Source organism: Bufo gargarizans, chromosome 4, assembly GCF_014858855.1.
Source record: "Bufo gargarizans isolate SCDJY-AF-19 chromosome 4, ASM1485885v1, whole genome shotgun sequence".
NCBI lineage: Eukaryota > Metazoa > Chordata > Amphibia > Anura > Bufonidae > Bufo > Bufo gargarizans.
The window spans coordinates 423,637,676-423,658,966 of NC_058083.1; the positions used below are offsets into that span (position 1 = coordinate 423,637,676).

The following is a 21,291-nucleotide window of genomic DNA, read 5'->3' on the forward strand; positions in this document are numbered from 1 at the left end:
ATAAATTCCATTAATCCATTCACAATGTCATGCTATTCCAGAGTTTTTTGTAAGATTATTGGGCAGTTTCTCTGCCTACAAGATATTATCACAGATGCTTGGTTTACTTTTGCAGTTCTCAAAACTGAATTTGACTCAGCAGAGATCACATGCCTCTTCTTCACAGCAAAAATGTTATAACATAAAAGTAAGCTTAGTTATGTTTAATATATGTTATGATACATTATATGTAAATATATAACAAAGTAATAGCAAAGACAGGTACGGTCTTACTAAACCCTCAAACTGATTTTAAAATTGAAAGATTAGCCAACATGTCCTACGGTGTAGGACAGGTCTTAGCCCAGGGCACCGCGCCAAGGTTTCTCAAGTAGCCCGGGACCTAACACTCTCCTACCTGAGCCGTATGGGCAATACCAGGAGCCAGTGGGCAAATTACAGGAGCATGAGGCCGACTCACAAACAACTCACCAGTTACCTCCAGCATGTAACCATGCTTGCAATGGGAGGAGGGAGGAGTCTGCGAGTCCCACTCAAGACTGGCTGATATGGCCCAGGCCTCACAGGTGCACCTAAATGTGGCCTGTAGATGGAAAGCAGGCACATTTAAATTGGAGTTTATACACCTCCAGACAATTCTATATATACACAAACTGAAAAGAATGGCGTGGTGTTAGCAGGAGGTGCTCAAACCCACATGCAGTTGTGCATATATATATAGGGGAGCAAATCCTGCACTTGTGGCCCGTTGCTAATGCTGATCCCCAGCAAAAACGCATACGGTGGAGGATGCCCGCAGCTGAACCACAAGTACCACAATATACATCCTACACAAGAAAGCAATTATGTGGATGTGATAATCAATATAACAATATAACAAAATAATAGCAAAGACAGGTGCACTCTGCGGTCTTACTAAACCCTCAAACTGATTTTAAAATTGAGAGATTAGCCAACATGTGTAGGACATGTCTGAGCCCGGGCACCGCGCCAAGGTTTCTCAAGTAGCCCTGCTAACACCACGCCATTCTTTTCAGTTTGTATAGATACATTATATGAACACAAAAAAATGTTTAACCTAAAAAAGAACTATACAACACCTACTTATAAGATCAGAGGTATGCACAAAAGCTGAATAGCATCTTCTTTGAGAAGACCGCCCTTCAAGAAGGCCACTTTTCAATGCTTTTATATGTGTATAGTATGAATATGTTTAGCGCAGGAATCTGCTTTGAGGATAGGTTGATGTAGTTACCATACCAAAATATTTCAGTATGAAAAGCTCAACATCAGTATAGAATTGCTTATTCAGTAAAGATAATGATGCAATACTGCCACCCTGTGGACTCTGTATTGTCCTGCATCGTACTGAACCCAAAAGCAAAGGATAAGCAATGAAGAATCGGTCTTGAGCTCAACCATATATAACCAAAGCTGCTCAATCAAGGTTTTCAGGAGGTTCAGAAAAAAACAGAGAAAAATAAAAGTATTTAAACCTGACTTAAGCTGCCACTAGGGTCTATTTTATTTGACACTATGGATGATCTTATTAGGGCACAATTACAAATCCTAAAATGTAGATGTTGCAAATGCAAGGTCCCTATACACATTCTGCATTGTTGGCTGAACCTGCCATGTGTGTCAGGACTGGCCAACAATCTAAAGTTTATGGGGTGCTCCTGACTCTCCCCTGACAGATGATAAGTTTGCAGTGAATTATTCTTTTCTGTGGATTGCTTCATTAGTACTAGATGGGACATTTTGCGCCATAAAGCACCAGATTTTGGTGCACAATAAACTAGGGTTGTAGCGGGTATCGAATTATTGATACCCAATCGATACTTTTGTACCGGTATCAATTCGATACCGGGATTTGACATTTACCGATACTAGACTGCGCTACTGCGTAGCCTAGTATTAGTAAACATGGCACACGCTGATTTCCGCACACGCCATGTTCTCCTCAGCAGCACAGGGAAGAAGGGGTCTCTCCCTCCCCCCCCCCCCCCCCCCCGTGCCGCTGCTGCCAATAAAAAAAGAGAGAGGGGAGGAGGAAAGGAGGGGCTGTTGCCATTGCGCAACCAATGATGATATCTCACCCATTGATACAAATACAGCAGGAGAATGCCGGTGGCAGAATCACCTAGCCGGCACCCGACCTCTATGACAGGGCACAGTGATCCGTGGAATTTAACCACTCAGGTGCGGCACCTGAGGGGTTGACGCTGCGATCCGCGGCAGTTAACGACTCAGGTGCCACACCTTGAGTGGTTAACTGTCACGGATCGTAGTGCCTTATCATAGAGGTCGGGTGCCGGCTATGCGATTCTGCCGCCAGCATCCGCCTCCTGTATTTGTATTAAAAGGTTACTTATCGTCATTGGTGGCGCAGTGCGCACCCCCCCTTCCCCCAGTACTAAAAACATTGGTGGCGCAGTGCGCCCCCCAATCCCTGCAGTAATAAAGTCATTGGTGGCAGTGGCCCAGGGTCCCCTCTCCTCCTCCTCATTGGTGGGTGGCAGTGGCAGCTTCTGATCGGAGCCCCAGCTGTGTAATCCTGGGGCTCCGGTTACCATGGCAGCCAGGACGCTACTGAAGCCCTGGCTGCCATGATAAGCTACCTGTTGCTGAGTGTACTATGCACAGGGTAGCAGGGAGAGTGTGAAGTCCTATTCACCCTAATAGAGCTCTATAAGGGTCAATAGGACAAGGGATCAAAGATCCCAGGTTCTAGCCCTTAAGGGGGGAAATAGGTATTATATAAAAAGTAAAAAAAACTAACAAAAAACAAACACCAAAATATTAAGTTTAAAGGGAACCTGTCACCTCTAATATGCTACCCTCACTGAGCGTTTCTAAATGTTCATTGTGTTACCCTAAACATATAAATTACACTTTTAATTTCATTTGCAGACGAATTCAATGAGTATTATGCATTTTTGTACTTCCCGCCTTTTATGAAAATTAACATAAAAGAGTCATATCTTACTTGTGTGACCAGAGAAGAGTCATTTTTTCAAGCTCTGATTCAACTCACATACATACAAAAAAGTTCGAACTATTAAAATATTAAAAATTAACTCCTATGCGGCGAATGCCATAACAGAAAAAAAAAAACTGCGCGATTCCAAGTTTTTTTTTTGTCACCTTGTCTCCCAAAAAAATAGGATCGGACTGTTCGATTATGGGCCGGACATTTCATAAAATGCGGAATGCACACTGCTTTTTTGGTGTTTTATTTTTTTCGCGTGGTATCGAATGGTATCGAGTATCACAATACTTTTTTATGGTATCGAAATCTAATCAAAATTTTGGTATTGCAACAACCCTACAATAAACCAGAATTCAGGTGCACGACAATAGTGAGATCCTCCACCTTAGAGTACTTTCACACTAGCATTTTTCTTTTCCGGTATTGAGTTACGCCCTAGGGGCTCAATACTGGGAAAAAAAACGGATCAGTTTTATCCCCCATGCATTCTGAATGGAGAGCAATCCGTTTAGGATGCATCAGTTCAGTCCCTCTTACGTTTTTTGGACAGAGAAAATACCGCAGCATGCTGCAGTTTCTCACCAGCCAAAAATCCTGAACACTTGCCGGAATGCCGGATCAGACCTTAATTTCCATTGAAATGCATTAATGCCAGATCCGGCCCCAAGTGTTCCGGCAAAACGGATCCGTTCTTTCCGTCTGCGCATGCGCAGACCATAAAATCTGTGAAAAAAAAAAATACCGGATCCGTTTTTCCGGATGACAACCGAAAAGACGAATCCGGTATTGCAATGCATTTGTGAGACGAATCTGCATCCGTATCAGTCTCACAAATGCATCCGTTTGCGTCCAGATTGCCAGATCCGGCAGGCAGTTTCCAGCGACGGAATCGCATGGCGGAATCCTCTGCCGCAAGTGTGAAAGTACCCTTATCTCTGAAGACATTGTAACAGGAAACACCTGAGTACTACCCTGTTGGGATCCTCCTCCTAAAACGTCATCCTCCCAAATTACATTAAAATGTTTTCCCAAAGAACTACATGGGCTAAAAAAGTGAGAGGGAGGCCAAGAGACCAGACTCCATGTCCCAAAGTGTAGTGAAAGAGACCACACATTTACTACACATGTGGTGCCTGGAGAAACATTTCTAGAACTATCGCCATGATTTATCAAGACCATGTGTTCTACACTTATTTTAATGGGCCGCAGGAGCATGCATTTAACCCTTAGGATACCAACGCCGTATATGTACGGTGCAGAAATGCGGGACAGAAATCCCAGGTACAGTGTGCTGATCAGGCGAGTGCAGGAGCTGCGCCTGCCCGATCAGAGGCAGGGGTCCGGCTGTCACGGATAGCCGGACACCTGCTGTATGCGCAGGTGCATTAACCCTTGCATGGCCGTGGTCAGCACTGACCGCGGCACATGCGGTATTCTCACGGGTGCCGGTGTCCATGGGGTCCCTGCGCTGCTGTGACGGGGACCCTATGGCAGGGAAGGTAGACAGATGCCTTCCTTAGGCATCGTGGCTGCCTTCCGGGAGAGCCGGTCAGATCCAGCCCCCTGGATCTCACAGGCAAGCAGGCTGTAAGTGTACTACACCCCTTTCACACGGGCGAGAATTCCGTGCGGGTGCAATGCGTGAGGTGAACGCATTGCACCCGCACTGAATCCAGACCCATTCACTTCAATGGGGCTGTTCAGAAGAATGGTGATTTTCATGCATCACTTGTGCGTTGCGTGAAAAATCGCTGCATGTTGCATAATCTGCATTTTCACGCAACGCAGGCCCCATAGAAATAAATGGGTCTGCGTGAAAATCGCAAGCATCCGCAAGCAAGTGCGGATGCGGTGTGATTTTCACACTTGGTTGCTAAGGTTATAAGGGAAAATAATAGCATTCTTAATACAGAATGCATAGTACAATAGGGCTGGAGGGGTTAAAAAATAAGAAAAATTAACTCACCTGTTGTTCGCACAGCCGACATCATCTTCTTTCAGGACCTGCAAAAGGACCTTTGACGTAGGATCTTCTATCTTCATTCAGCAGGACCTGCGCTAATGTCACCCTGATTACGTCGTCAAAGGTCCTTTTGCAGGTCCTGAAAGAAGAAGAAAGAAGATGATGCCGGCTGCGCGAACAACAGGATGAGGCGAGTTAATTTATTTTTATTTTTTAACAACTGTTAAAAAACCATGTTATAAGGGAAAATAATAAAATATAGAACACCAAACCCGAACTTCAGTGAAGAAGTCCAGGTTCGGGTCTGGGTACCACAATCAGTTTTTTCTCACGTGCGTGCAAAACGCATTGTAAAAAAAACTGAACATATACAGAAGTATTGTAATGCATTGTAAAGGGGATCAGACCCCCAAAAGTTGAAGTCCCAGAGTGGGACAAGAAAGTTAAAAAAAATAAAGTAAAAAAATATAAAGTGACCTTTTCCCAAAATAAAGTAAAAAAAATTGAAAAAAATAGTAGACATATTACGTATCGACCGATCACATGACATAATCCCATGACATATCACATGACATAATCCCTCAGGTGAACACCGTCAATTTTTTTTTTTATAAAAACGGTGCTAAAAAACGTTTTTTTGTCACATTACATCACTAAAAGTTCAACACCAAGAGATCAAAAATGCGTATACACCACAAAATAGTACCAATCTAACAGACACCTCATCCCGCAAAAAATGAGCCCCTACCTAACACAATCGCCCAAAAAAAATAAAAAATTATGGCTCTCAGACTATGGAGACACTAAAACATTATATTTTTTTGTTTCAAAAATGCTTTTATTGTGTTAAATGTAAAACAAAATAAAAAAAGTAGACATATTAGGTATTGCCGCGTCCGTAAAAACCTGCTCTATAAAAATACCACATGACCTAACCCCTCGGGTGAACACCGTAAAAAAAATACTAATAAAAACAGTGTCAAAAAAGCCATTTTTTGTCACCTTACATCACAAAAAGTGTAATACCAAGTGATCAACAGGTCATACGCACCCCAAAATAATACCAATCAAACAGTCATTTCATCTCGCAAAACATGAGACCCTACCTAGGACAATCAGCAAAAAAAAAAACATTAATTAAAAAAAAAAATGTATACATATTAGGTATCGCCGTGTCCATAAGAACCTGCTGTATAAAAATATCACATATCAGGTGAACACTGTAAAAAAATTAATTTAAAAAATGGTGTAAAAAAAAAGCTATTTTTTGTCACCTTACATCACAAAAAGTGCAATAGCAAGCTATCAAAAAGTCATATGCACCCTAAAATAGTGCCAATCAAACAGTCATCTCTTACTGAAAAAAAATGAGCCCCTACATAAAAGACAACTATGGCTTTCATTATATGGAGACACTAAAAAATATTTTTTTTCAAAAATGCTTTATTATGTAAAACTGAAACAAACAACAAAAAAAGTAGTCATATTTGGTATTGTCGCGTCCGTAACAACCTCCTCCATAAAAATAGCACATGATCTAACCTGTCAGATGAACACTGTAAATAACAAAAAATAAAAAGGTGCCAAAACAGCTATTTTTTGTTATCTTGCCTCACAAAAAGTGTAATATAGAGCAACCAAAAATCATATGTACCCTAAAATAGTACCAACAAAACTGCCACCTTATCCCGTTGTTTTCAAAATGGGGTACTTTTTGGGGAGTTTCTACTCTAGGGGTGCATCAGGGGGTCTTCAAATGTGACATAGCACATTCTGCACCCTGCCATCTGCCCGTACAGATGTTTACGACCACATATGGGGTGTTTCTGTAAACTACAGAATCAGAGCAATAAATATTGAGTTTTGTTTGGCTGTTAACCCTTGCTTTGTTAGTTGGAAAAAATTTATTAAAATGGAAAATCTGCCCAAAAAGTGAAATTCTGAAATTTCATCTCTATTTTCCATTAATTCTTGTGGAACACAACGTTTGTAAAATCAGTTTTGAATACCTTGAGGGGTGTAGTTTCTAAAATGGTAATTTTTGGGTGGTTTCTATTATGTAAGCCTCACAAAGTGACTTCAGTGACCTTAACTGGTCCTTAAAAAGTGGGTTTCAGAAATTTTCTGAAACATTTCAAGATTTGCTTCTAAACTTCTAAGCCTTCTAACGTCCCCAAAAAATAAAATGGCATTCACAAAATGATCCAAACATGTAGTAGACATATGGGAAATGTAAAGTAGTAACTACTTTTGGAGTTATTACTATCTATTATAAAAGTAGAGAAATAGAAATTTTCTAATTTTTCAAAATTTATGGTAAATTTGTTATTTTTTTATAAATAATTTTTTTATTTTTTGACTCATTTTTACCACTGTCATGAAGTACAATATATGATGAGAAAACAATCTCAGAATGGCCTGGATAAGTAAAAGTGTTTTAAAGCTATTACCACATAAAGTGACACATGTCAGATTTGCAAAAATTCGGCCTGGGATTTTAGGCTACTTTTACACTAGCGTTCGTCGGTCCGCTCGTGAGCGCCGTTTGAAGGAGCTCACAAGCGGACCCGAACGCCTCCGTCCAGCCCTGATGCAGTCTGAATGGAGCGGATCCGCTCAGACTGCATCAGTCTGGCGGCGTTCAGCCTCCGCTCCGCTCGCATCCGCACGGCCAGGCGCACAGCTGAACGCTGCTTGCAGCGTTCAGCTGTCCGCCTGGCCGTGCGGAGGCGAGCGGATCCGTTCAGACTTACAATGTAAGTCAATGGGAACGGATCCGCTTGAAGATGACACCATATGGCTCAATCTTCAAGCGGATCCGTCCCCCACTGACTTTACATTGAAAGTCTGAACGGATCCGCTCAGGCATCTTGCGCACTTAGAAATTTTTCTAAGTTATTAATGCAGACGGATCCGTACTGAACGGATCCTCCGTCTGCATTAATATGATCGGATCCGATCAAGCGCTAGTGTGAAAGTAGCCTTAGGTGAAAAGTGGCTCGGTAGTGAAGGGGTTAAAGGAGTTTTCCAGACTATTGATATTGATGGAATATTCGCAGGATAGGTCACTACTAATACCCAATCAGTAAGGGTTTGACACTTTCCACCTTGTCCAATCAGCTGTTCCCTGCAGTCTCTGATCCTGGAACTAGCACTTTGAATGGAATACGAAGCACAGCTCCATTCAAAGTGTAATGGTCATAACAGGTTACTGCAGCTCAGTTCCCATTCACTTCAATGGCAGCTGAGCTGCAGTACTCAGCACAGCAACGACACTAGAGGCTGCATGGAAAAGCTGAGTGGTGGGAGTGCAGATTGTCGGACTCTTAGCGATCGGGTATTAGTGACCTACCCTGAGTATAAATCATCAATATTAGGAGCCTGGAAAACCCCTTTAATTTATGACAAGGTGCAGGTCCCGCCATAAATTAAATGTCTCCTCTAGCAGTCCGTACGCCAGACTGAAATCTACAGCTGCTAGTAGCGGACATAGATTTTATTCATTATTTACATCAATTTCTGTCCAGTTGCGACCAAAGACCCAAAAAGTCGCAATGCCATAAAAAAATTAGCAAAATCGAATTTTGGAACTTTTTAACACATAAAAAACTGGCATCGGGGGGGGGGGGGAATAATAAATTCCCCACTGTGTTTTTAACAAAACTGTGGCTATGACAAAACAGCATGCAATTATATAGGGCATTTGCTGGATTTTTGTGCCACACCATTAAGGCCTCTTTCACCCTTGCGTTGTCCGGATCCGTCGTGTACTCCACTTGCCGGAATTACACGCCGGATCCGGAAAAACGCAAGTGTACTGAAAGCATTTGAAGACGGATCCGTCTTCAAAATGCGTTCAGTGTTACTATGGCATCCAGGACGCTATTAAAGTCCTGGTTGCCATAGTAGGAGCGGGGAGCGGGGGAGCGGTATACATACAGTCCGCGCGGCTCCCGGGGCGCTCCAGAATGACGTCAGAGCGCCCCATGCGCATGGATGACGTGCCATGCGATCACGTGATCCATGCGCTTGGGGCGCCCTGACGTCACTCTGGAGTGCCCCGGGAACCGCACGGACGGCAAGTATACTGCTCCCCCGCTCCCCACTACACTTTACTATGGCTGCCAGGACTTTAGCGTCCTGGCAGCCATGGTAACCATTGAGAAAAAGCTAAACGTCGGATCCGGCAATGCGCCGAGACGACGTTTAGCTTAAGGCCGGATCCGGATCAATGCCTTTCAATGGGCATTAATTCCGGATCCGGCCTTGCGGCAAGTCTTCAGGATTTTTGGCCGGAGCAAAAAGCGCAGCATGCTGCGGTATTTTCTCCGGCCAAAAAACGTTCTGTTCTGGAACTGAAGACATCCTGATGCATCCTGAACGGATTTCACTCCATTCAGAATGCATTAGGATAAAACTGATCAGGATTCTTCCGGCATGGAGCCCCAACGACGGAACTCTATGCCGGAAGAAAAGAACGCAGATGTGAAAGAGCCCTAAAGCTGTTAAAGGGAGCACTGAACCCATATATAAGCTTCCCTACACGCCTTTACCATGTAAGGCTCTATTCACACGTCCGCAATTCTTTTCCGCATTTTGCGGAACGAAATTGCGGACTTATTCATTTCTATGGGACACATGATGTGCTGCCTGGATCCGAAAATGCGGATCCGCACTTCTGGGTCCGCAATTCCGTTCCCGAAAAAAATAGAATATGTCCTATTCTTGTCCGCAATTGCGGACAAGATTAGGCATTTCCTATTATAGTGCCGGCGTTCCGCACATTGCCGGTGTCAGTGTTTTGCAGATCCGCAAAACACATATGGATGTGTGAATGGACCCCTAAGAGTGGAGCATCGGAGCATTTCCTTGCTCCAATACTCCCCTTGCCTTGCACTGCATTGCGTAGGGCAAGGTCTGTTTGTTGTAAGCTGGTGACATACTGGGCTTCATATCAGTATGCTAGGCTGAGGCCTTTGCTTAGCAGGAAGCACGGCACAAACGGGCGGTGTAAAGCATTATTCTGGGCAGTTTTAGAGGCTGGTATTACTGATAAACTGTTAAATAATTTCTCACCTCTCCTGTCCTTATACTATAATCTGTGATAAGCAGGGTGTTCTAGTGGTGATAGATAATCAGTTCTCACCTTTTCTGTGTTCTCTCCTGTCCTTATACTATAATCTGTGATAAGCAGGGTGTTCTAGTGGTGATAGAAAATCAGTTCTCACCTCTCCTGTGTTCTCTCCTACCCTTTTACTATAAACAGTGATATGCAGGGTGTTCTGGCGGTGATAATCCGTTCTCACCTGTCCTGTGTTTTCTCCTATCCATATACTATAAACAGTGATAATCAGGGTGTTCTAGTGGTGATAGAAATCAGTTCTCACCTTTCCTGTGTTTCTCTCCTATCCATTATACTATAAACAGTGATAAGCAGGGTGTTCTAGTGGTGATAGATAATTAGTTCTCACCTCTCCTGTGTTCTCTCCTGTCCTTATACTATAAACAGTGATAAGCATGGTGTTCTAGTGGTGATAGATAATCAGTTACCATCTCTCCTGTGTTCTCTCCTGTCCTTATACTATAATGTAATGCTAATGTAATGATAAAGCCAAACTGACGGCCAGCAAACGTGGTGTACCAGACACACTTTGCACATGCCGTCACACTCTGAACAGCCATGAGGATATGGGTACTCTTCACCCGCCTCCAGCAGGAAGGGGGACTTTGGCAGAGCCCTTCCCATGTGTCAATAGCAGGGCGGCTGGTGGATGGGCACACCGGTTGCAGTTGGGCAAAACCCCAAAGTAAATACAGTGATACTATCCATTGGTCAAAAGGGAAACACGAGAATAGTCAGTAAACGTAAGCCAGGGCACGAGAACCAGAAGACAACCAAAACCAAAGCCAGAGTCAATAACCAGAGAAACCACTCACCAGATAGCTTCAGATCCAGAACCCGGGGAGGAAATGAATAATCAGCAGTGAGTGAGGGAAAAGACCAGGTTTAAATATCCCTCCACAGATTACCTGACACTGCTGAGGTCACACCCAATCACCACCCTCAGTCCAGGGAAGCACAAGTGTGGACTGACATTGTGCGGAGGAAGGAACCTTCCACCACATATCTAAGTCAGGACACAAGACAACAGAGGTTTCCTGGCAACAGCTGACGATAGGGGTTCAGGCGTCCCAGGACCCCTGACCAGCATCAGCGCTGGAAATGACGGAGCCCCGTCTCCCAGCAATACCAAGATCTGAAGTGGATCTCACAGAGTGATGTGCACGCCATCCGGGGGCAACACGCTGTCATGGCAATCAATTGGAGCTCCAAAACTTTGCAGACAGGGTTCTGATCTGAGGACAGAGGGAGTCCCTCACAATTACATTGTGGCCACAACGTCAGGGCTGTGGAGTCGGAGTCGAGGAGTCGGAGTCGGAGTCAATTTTGGGTACCTGGAGTCGGAGTCAATTTTGGGTACCTGGAGTCGGAGTCAATTTTGGGTACCTGGAGTCGGAGTCGGCAAAAAATGAACCGACTCCGACTCCTACTAAATTTAAATTGGAATAAAAAAATAAAAAAGCAAGTTTAAATGTCCGAATTCATAAACAGTTATAATTAATGACTTCTCTATTGTAAGAATAAAGGCCAATGCATGCAGTGCCTCACGTAACCGCAAAACAAACGCGTTCAGTGATGTGAAGAAGCATGCTTTTCATATGCTTCACTATATGGCACGCAATGCACAATTAGGAGTGGCAATACATATACTTTCCATTGTGTTGTGTTCTGATGTTACAGGGAACACAATGCCCATGGTTTACCTCGCCTCTCGCTGATAAGGGATTAAGTAAATATGTGTTTTGCAGGAGGGTGTTTTGAAGGGAATGGAGGGTCAATAGTTCAAGACTGAAGCTGTAAACCATGGATGTCAAACTCATGGCCCTCCAGATGTTGCAAAACTACAACTCCCATCATTCCCTGATAGCTGTAGTATGCCCAGGCATGATGGGAGTTGTAGTTTTGCAACAGCTGGAGGGCCACGAGTTTGACATCCCTGCTGTAAACCATTGGAAAAACTGCTGTCATTCAGCTAAGGCTATAAAACGTGTAAACTCAGAATGTTATCTTAAACTTTAAACATGACTATGGGATTCTTCTAGGGAAATCATGTTTTAAAATAAATGTCCCTTCTTGGATCCTCCCACTGCCCTGTCTTCAGCAGAAGATCAGCACACAAAGGAGAAGGCAGCAGCTTCTGCCCAACTACCTCTCTGTGCTAGAAGAGCTTAGAAGAACTTCTTTCTTTCCTTCAAGGAATGTATAAAATACATTCGCATATTAAATACAGAGGAGTCAGAGTCGGGGAGTCGGAGTCGGAAGTACAAAAAACTGAGGAGTCGGAGTCGGAGCATTTATCTACCGACTCCACAGCCCTGCGAACGTAAACATGAGGTCCACCAATAATTAATAAAAGCAGTGGCGGATTTAGCCACTACACAGACCACGTAAATGTTTTGGCCTCAGAGATCTGGAGTGCTCCTGCTGCCCCCCATTTCATCCACCTAGACGCCAGACAGACCGCAGCAGATCAGGCAGTGAGAGATCTGCTCTGTTCATCGTGGGAACAAGGACTAGGTCAGTATTCACCTAGTAAAGAAGCACCATATTTTATGCGGGGGGGAGGGTACATAACATAAGGAGACATTATTCTGTGTTGGGGACACATAAGGGGGCATTAAACTGTGTGGGTGGGCTCATAAGGCACTCTTCAATATATTTATTAATGATCTTGTAGAAGGCTTGCGCAATAAAAGAATTTTCACAGATGACACTAAACTGTGTAAAGCAGGCATGCTCAACCTATACCCTCTAATCCAGGCATGCTCAACCTGCGGCCCTCCAGCTGTTGCAAAACTACAACTCCCAGCATGCCCGAACAGCCTACAGCAGGGCATTGTGGGAGTTCTAGTTTTGCAACAGCTGGAGGGCAGCAGGTTGAGCATGCCTGGTGTGAAGTAATTAACACAGAAGAGGACAGTAAACTGCTACAGATGGATCTGGATAGATTAGAACAGGCATTCTCAACCTGCGGCCCTCCAGCTGTTGTAAAACTACCTCTTCTGTAGGCTATTTGGGCATGCTGGGAGTTGCAGTTTTGCAATAGCAGGAGGGCCGCAGGTTGAGAATGCCTGGATTAGAGGCTTGGGTAGAAGTGGCAGATTAGGTTTAAGGTTGAATGCACACGGCTGAGTTCCGCGGCCGAGAGCGGTCCGTGGTAACACGGCCTGGATTCCTGTTGAGAGCAGGAGCACACGGCGTCATTGGTTGCTATGACGCCGTGCGCTTCATGCCGCCGCTGCACTACAGTAATACACTAACACTGACAAATGTAAAGTTATGCACATGGGAAGGAATAATGCAAGTCACCTGTACATACTAAATGGTAAAAGACTCGTTAACACTGACATGGAAAAGGATCTAGGAATTTTAATAAACAGCAAACTAAGCTGCAAAAAACAGTGTCAGGCAGCTGCAGCCAAGGCCAATAAGATAATGGGTTGCATCAAAAGGGGCATAGATGCCCGTGATGAGAACATAGTCCTACCACTTTACAAATCACTAGTCAGACCACACATGGAGTACTGTGTACAGTTCTGGGTTCCAGTGAACAAGGCAGACATAGCAGAGCTGGAGAGGGTCCAGAGGAGGGCAACTAAAGTAATAACTGGAATGGGGCAACTACAGTACCCTGAAAGATTATCAGAATTAGGGCTATTCACTTTAGAAAAAAGACGACTGAGGGGAGATCTAATTACTATGTATAAGTATATCAGGGGTCAGTACAGAGATCTATCCCATCTTCTATTTATTCCCAGGAAGGTGACTGTGACGAGGAGACATCCTCTGCGTCTGGAGGAAAGAAGGTTTGTACACAAACATAGAAAAGGATTCTTTACGGTAAGAGCAGTGAGAATGTGGAACTCTCTTCCTGAGGAGGTGGTGATGGTGAGTACAATAAAGGAATTCAAGAGGGGCCTGGATGTATTTCTGGAGTGTAATAATATTACAGGCTATAGCTACTAGAGAGGGGTCGTTGATCCAGGGAGTTATTCTGATTGCCTGATTGGAGTCGGGAAGGAATTTTTTTCCCCTAAAGTGAGGAAAATTGGCTTCTACCTCACAGTTTTTTTTTGCCTTCCTCTGGATCAACTTGCAGGATGACAGGCCGAACTGGATGGACAAATTATATACTATGTTACTATGTATAAGAGGTCACCAAATAAGAGCGTTGGAGCTTAGCAATATTATGGAGCCCCAGAAACGCCAAATCCGCCCCTGCATAAAAGTACTACATTTGTGATGGAGGGTGGAATGGGTAGGTGGAAGGGGATCGCCCGTTTCCCATACCTCCTAACCGTCCCGGATCCGGCGGGACAGTCCCGGATTTCAATGGCTGTCCCACGGTCCAGGAACACCTGAGGTGTGTCCCATTCTCAGCTGATTGTAATGGTGAAGCCAGGAGCCCTGCAGAAGCATGAGGTACTGTCACACATCACACTGCCCGGTATGTTTAGGAGCAGGAATCAGCCTCTGCTCTGCCTACACCGCAGCGCGATGTGTAACAGTATCCTGCTGCTGCTGGGGAGCGCCGGCTGCTGAGCTATGATTATCAGAGGAACCAGGTGAGTACTGTTTTTTTTTTTACTTCATGTGAAGTAGACACATATCTTGGCATAGCTACTGGGGGTGGGGGGGCACATATCTGGGCATAACTACAGTGGGGGGGCACATATCTGGGCATAACTATTGTGAGGGGGCACATATCTGGGCATAACTATTGTGGGGGGGCACATATCTGGGCATAACTATTGTGAGGGGGTACATATCCGGGCATAACTATTGTGAGGGGGTACATATCCGGGCATAACTATTGTGAGGGGGTACATATCCGGGCATAACTATTGTGAGGGGGCACATATCCGGGCATAACTATTGTGAGGGGGCACATATCTGGGCATAACTATTGTGAGGGGGCACATATCTGGGCATAACTATTGTGAGGGGACACATCTGGGCATAACTTGTGAGGGGGCACATATCTAGGCATAACTGCTGTGAGGGGGCACATATCTGGGCATTGCTACAGTGAGGGGGCACATATCTGGGAATAACTATTGTGAGGGGGCACATATCTGGGAATAACTATTGTGAGGGGGCACATATCTGGGAATAACTATTGTGAGGGGGCACATATCTGGGCATAACTATTGTGAGGGATACATATCTGGGCATATCTACTGTGAGAGGGCAAATACCTGGGCATAACTACTGTAAATGGGGCACATATCTGGTTATAACTATTGTGGGGGGGGCACATATCTAGGTATAACTATTGTGAGAGGGCACATATCTGGGCATATCTACTGTGAGAGGGCACATATCTGGGCATATCTACTGTGAGAGGGCACATATCTGGGCATAACTACTGTAAATGGGGCACATATCTGGGTATAACTGATGTGAGGGGGCATATATCTGGGCATAACTGCTGTGAGGGGGCACATATCTGGGTATAACTACTGTGAGGGGGCACATATCTGGGAATAACTTCTGTGAGGGGGCACATATCTGGGCATTGCTACAGTGAGGGGGCACATATCTGGGAATAACTATTGTGAGGGGGCACATATCTGGGCATAACTATTGTGAGGGATACATATCTGGGCATATCTACTGTGAGAGGGCAAATACCTGGGCATAACTACTGTAAATGGGGCACATATCTGGGTATAACTATTGTGGGGGGGGCACATATCTAGGTATAACTATTGTGAGAGGGCACATATCTGGGTATAACTGATGTGAGGGGGCACATATCTGGGCATAACTGCTGTGAGGGGGCACATATCTGGGTATAACCACTGCGAGGGGAACATATCTGTGCATAACCACTGTGAGGGGGCACATATCTGGGCATACCCACTGTGAGGGGGCACATATCTGGGTATAACTATTGTGAGGGGGCACATATCTGGGCATAGCTACTGTGAAAGCGCACATATCTGGGCATAGCTACTGTAAGAGGGCACCATTAGGGTTGCCACCTATCCCAACAAAAAATACTGGCCAAGTTACTACTTACCATTACTACTGAGTGCTGGCACAAAGGGGGAATAATTCAATATGGGGGCATTGAGGGGACTGGGTGTGTACAGTTATGCTTTGGGCGAAGTTAGAGGTGTGGCCTAGTAGCATATTGTCGCTCTTTGAGATTTTCTAATATTGAGAGGTATGTATAAGCATATTCATACATTTACTGTATTTATATTCAAGACGCTTAGAAGTAAAACATTTCAGTTAATTGCATAATATAAAAAAAAAAAAACAATATTATCAGTTCTCTATTATTCCTCTATATAAATCACACATAAGAAGGCCTTTCACACCGTTCAAGCTATAGGCGGGGCATGTCAGGAACCACTAGCTCCGCCCCGTGCTCTGATTGGTTAGCTCTGGATATACATTCCATAACCACGAAGAGTACCTGCGCAGGCAGTTGTCACACACGGAGGCTGCCCGGTTCCGTCCCCGGCACGTGGTGTACACGAAAGGCTCGGCGCACGTCAGCAGCTCGCTAACAGCGCAGTCTCTGGTGGCTCGGAGACCATTACCCTTCCCGGGGCTGAAGAATCTCTCAAAACTTCCCGCCATTGTGCATGGGAGCTGTCAGTGCTTTCCAGTGCGCGCTCCCGCTAGGACTGCGGCGTGCTCGCTCCTGGTGAAAGGGGGCGTGGCCATGACCGATAGACGGCGGAAACCTCCGGCGCTTGTGCTCGTAGTCTGCATAGGAGCGGTGTCAGGTTGCGTTACTGCTGCGGTTTATGGCGCCACACAGTGCTGCTCCTGACGTGGTCAGTTGTGATACTGCATTATCCATGGAAGCGGTCCTTGGGATATTTTCTTGGACTGGTTCTGAAGCCGCATTGTGACAGAAACATCCTTTTTTTGCGTTGGAGTAATGGTGCAGCTATCATTAGTGGTATTGACCTGTTCACACCTGCAGTGGAGGCTGCATTAGTCTGGGGTCACATTGCATTTAGCCCTCTGCTGGGCTTTATCTGGGGGTATACCACAATGGGCACCTGCTTGCCATTCGTCTTTTTGGGGCAGCATAGTGCTGTTCTGCATAGTTGCCGACTGTCCCAGCGAATTTGCAATGTTCTGGGCTAGAAATGGGTGGGGCTAATGCAAAACCCCACCCATAAACAGGTGTTTGGGGCATTCCAAGGGCTGAGGCTTCTATGGCCCAATTTTACCAACAAAAATGGTGAGTATGGTTCTGTCCAGCAATGAAAGGCTACTTTCACACTCCCCTGTCCTTATACTATAAACAGTGATAAGCAGGGTGTTCTGGCGGTGATAATCCGTTCTCACCCTTTCCTCTTCTCCATTCTCACCTCTCCAGAAATGGCGAGTATGGTTCTGTCCACCAACGAAAGGCTACTTTCACACTCACGTTTTGGGCGGATCCATTACAATAATACAACTGCATGCATCCGTTAGGAACGGATCCGGTTGTATTATGTCTTCTATAGCCATGACTGATCCGTCTGGAACACCACTGAAAGTCAATAGGGGACGCATCTGTTTTCTATTGTGTCATAATCCGTTTGGCTCCGCTTTGTCAGGCACACAGCAAACTGATGCATTCTAAGCGGATCCTTTCCCATTCAGAATGCATTGGGGCAAAACTGAGCCGTTCAGGGCTCTCACAAGCGATCCAAAACGCCAGTGTGAAAGTAGCCCAAAATACAGAAAACAGCATTCACGTCTAAGATGAGCCGGCGTAAATGTCGGCTGAAAAAACCGCTGTGTGCCGGAAAGCGGCCAGATCACCAGCGGACCTCTTAACAGTCAATGGGGATCAGTGGTGAACTACAGAACCCAGCAATGCCGGATCTCGTGAACTCCAGCAGGCTGTTGTCTGCCGGACATATGAATGCAGCCTGTGATTATAGCAGAGCTTAAAGGGCTATTCCCATCTCAAATTGGGGCATATCGCTAGGATTGCTTGCGCGCCAACCGCTTCCATTCATTTCTTGCAGCCGATGAAAATAGCCGAGACTGAGTCAACCATAGAAATGAATGGAGGACAGCCTCACATGCGAGTTGTGCCCTCCTTCACTTTGCTGGCTGCCTTCATGAGATAGGTGCGGGTCCCACCTATCAGACAATGTGGGGCATATCCTAGCGATATGCCCCCATTGTCTGAGATGGGAAAACCCCTTTAAACCCTGAAAATATTTTAGAATTGTAAGTTTGCGGCGATTTCACCTCTCAATGGGTGAAATCTGCCTTAAAAAAATCAATAAATACAGTATATAGGGCACTCTGGAAGAGGTTTCCAAGAGTATAACAAATGCAAGCAGAACATAAAAGAAATAGCAGTAGACATTTCTGAAGGGTGGTGTTCCTTTTCTGAAAGGGGTTGTCTGAGGTATATTTATAAAAAAAAAAATAATAATAATAAATATAAAAAAGGAAAAGTGTGGCAGCACCAGTACAAAAGAGATAGAACGGGTGCTATTTCCAGGGTTATCACTGCTTACCCAAAGCATGTAGATGAAAACGGACAGCACATCCAATAGAAAAATACAAAAAAAATTATTCAGCCACAGTGGCACAGTGAGGCGACGTTTTGGCTCAAAACACAGAGTCTTTCTCAAGCATCAAACATAAGTGTGAACATAGCATATAAATAGATATACATGATTAGGGGGTGGATCAATCAATATAATAAAATTATGTGTAAACATGATTACAAATAAAATAAGTGTACATAATGTGAAGTGTTACAACACTGAATATAAAATATAATCACAAGATCTATACAGTAATGTAGCATAGATGACATATGAATATTGATAATGCCAATTGCCATCAACTGTTATGAATCATCATAATGACATCAATTTAAAAACGGGAGGAGCAAGCGATGGGAACACATGACATACCACACGTGGACAGCGTATTACCCTATGTCCGCCATAGCCAACATTGGCGTCTACCTTTAGACAGTGCGCAGGCGTCGGGATGCGTCTCAGCAGAATGTTAGGATCCTGGAACCTAATATGGAAGGATCCGCATGGGATTATGATCATGACTAGGTCATTAGGTGAGGTTTTAGCGGGAAATTTTCCCGCCGAAAGTGGTGGTCAGTGTGGCTAAATTTAGCCATTGTTGCTGAGGGGAGGTCAAGGGTTAGGGATTGGCTAGTTAGGGCACCTATAGGGGAAGGTTGCTGGGCAGATTAATTGTTGATGCCCAGCAACAGTTAGGGCATTGGCTGATGATTTGTGGGGTTGGGGTCTATCTATGTATATATTGCGGTGGCTGTCAGTGATACAGCTGTCAGCAAAAACCGCAAGATTAGAGCTGCACTCTGCCCCCTGTGAGGATTCGCCTGCTGTCTGCCGTTGCTGTGGCCGTACCTGATGTAGGATTTCGTCGCTGCCCTGCGGAGCCGTGCTGAGGAGGAGGGAGCGTCTGCCTGGCTGGAGGCTTGCCTGTCCGACCTGTCGCCTGCTGTTCGGGAGCTGCCTGTAGCTGTGGGAGCCCTCTGTGGTGATGGACCGGAGCCTGCGATTCCGGTTGCTGCCTTGCCTGCGCTGCGCTCTTCTCAGCGTGAGAGGAGGCAGCGCACCCGTTTTTCCCCTTCTTCATCCAGGTCCTCTGCTGAGCGGCGGCGTCCAGAGAAGCGGCGGGCATCGGAGTCCGGACCCGGAAGTAGCTGTGCCGGCGTGACGTCACTTCCGGTTCAGCAGCAGCCTATTGTGTCCCCCAGGAACTTCGAGGGAGCTGATGGTTCCGGTGGTCCTTTGTTTCCCGGGCGCCCTCTGGTGGACAGTCAAGGAACTTCTTTTCGCCGCAGAAGTGGGAAGAGGTCCAGGACCCGCGGTCATCAGGGGCAGCGTCCAGCTGTGCGGCTCCACTCCGGTGTTGAGCTGCGGGCGGATGCGTGCCAAGAAGATACCTCTTTGCCACCAGGAGCGTCGTCGCTTTCCCCTCCTCACAGGACTGAGGCTTCGTCTGATGGTGAGTGCCTTAGTGGCTTAGCTCCGGTACTTACCTCCTTGTCCTCTCCTCGCTTCAAGCTATGATTCCCGCTGTCCCGCTATCTGCTGTGCCGTCTGCCGTTGCGGATGATGTTACGTCCGCATGGCGGTCGGTCGGGCAGGGGGATGAGCAGAATTCTGACAGCGAAGGTTCCCTCCCTCTTCCGTTATTTTGTAAGCGGAAGGGGGTAGCGGAGACTTGTTACAAGGAGGCTCTCCCTTGCGAGATGTCTCCTTTAGGTTTTCATTTGCCTGTTTCTGTTAAAGAAAAAATTTGGCGTAATGATTTTGTCGATATTTTATCTCTTCTGCCTGCGTCTAAGGATTTTGTAATTAAATTAGACAAGCGTGATGAGAAGACCGAGGAGGATCGGCGACGTCCGATTCCTCGGTCTTTCAACAATTGGTTGCAGCCGTATTGTATTTTTTGTAGTGTCATGGGTGAGAAACTTCCTCAAAAGTGTTCTGGGTTATTCCAGCATTTAGATAATGTTTTGGAAGCCTATAAAAATTTTGGTGGTGTGGGGTGGTTCTCTTATGATGGTGTGCGGCAAAAATTGTCTGTTTACCCTGGTATGCGTTGGGGGGCAAAGGATGTGGGTTTGTGGCTCAATTTGTTGGTGCCGCATCGTACCTCCTTTTCCGCCCCTAGGCAGCAGCCGCCTCCTACGGTTTCTCAGCCGTCTGCTTTGAGGAGGGGCACCTGCTTTGCGTTCAATGAGTCGCAGTGTCGATGGCCTTCCTCATGTAGATATCGGCATGAGTGTACCTTTTGTGAAGGCAGCCACCCCATGGTGCGTTGCTTCAAGAAAGCAAATCTGCCCTCTCAGCCATCCGCAAGGGAGTATGTTTCAAAGAGCCTGGACTCCAGTAAGGGTAGCGAGCATGGGTCCATGGTTAGAGCAGTATCCAAATCGCAAGATGGCGGAATTACTACTTAAAGGTTTTTATGTGGGTTTTTTTTTTGCCTTCATTTTCAGGTTCTGGTTGTGAATGGGTTAATAATCTGTCTTCTGTTTACCAATTCCCATCCGTGGTGCGTGCGAAGTTGAGGAAGGAGTTGGAGGCGGATAGGATTTCTGGTCCTTTCTCTTCCCCTCCTTTTGTCAATTTCCGTCTCTCACCATTGGGTATTGTACCTAAGAGGGAACCTAATGCCTTTCGTTTGATTCATCATTTATCTTTCCCTTATGGGGCATCTTTAAATGATGAGATT

General features: G+C 45.5%; 1 protein-coding gene across 2 annotated transcripts in view; it reads right to left on the reverse strand.

Moving 5' to 3' along the window:
• SMYD3 (SET and MYND domain containing 3) overlaps positions 1-16,700 on the reverse strand; it is a 709,171-nt gene extending 692,471 nt beyond the window's left edge. The window contains exon 1 of one of the 2 annotated variants that reach the window (XM_044291898.1): positions 16,505-16,700. The gene's annotated coding sequence lies outside the window, so the exon portion shown is untranslated. The remainder of the gene's footprint in view (positions 1-16,504) is intronic. The other variant, XM_044291900.1, reaches the window with a different exon arrangement.
• Between the last annotated feature and the right edge of the window lie 4,591 nt (positions 16,701-21,291).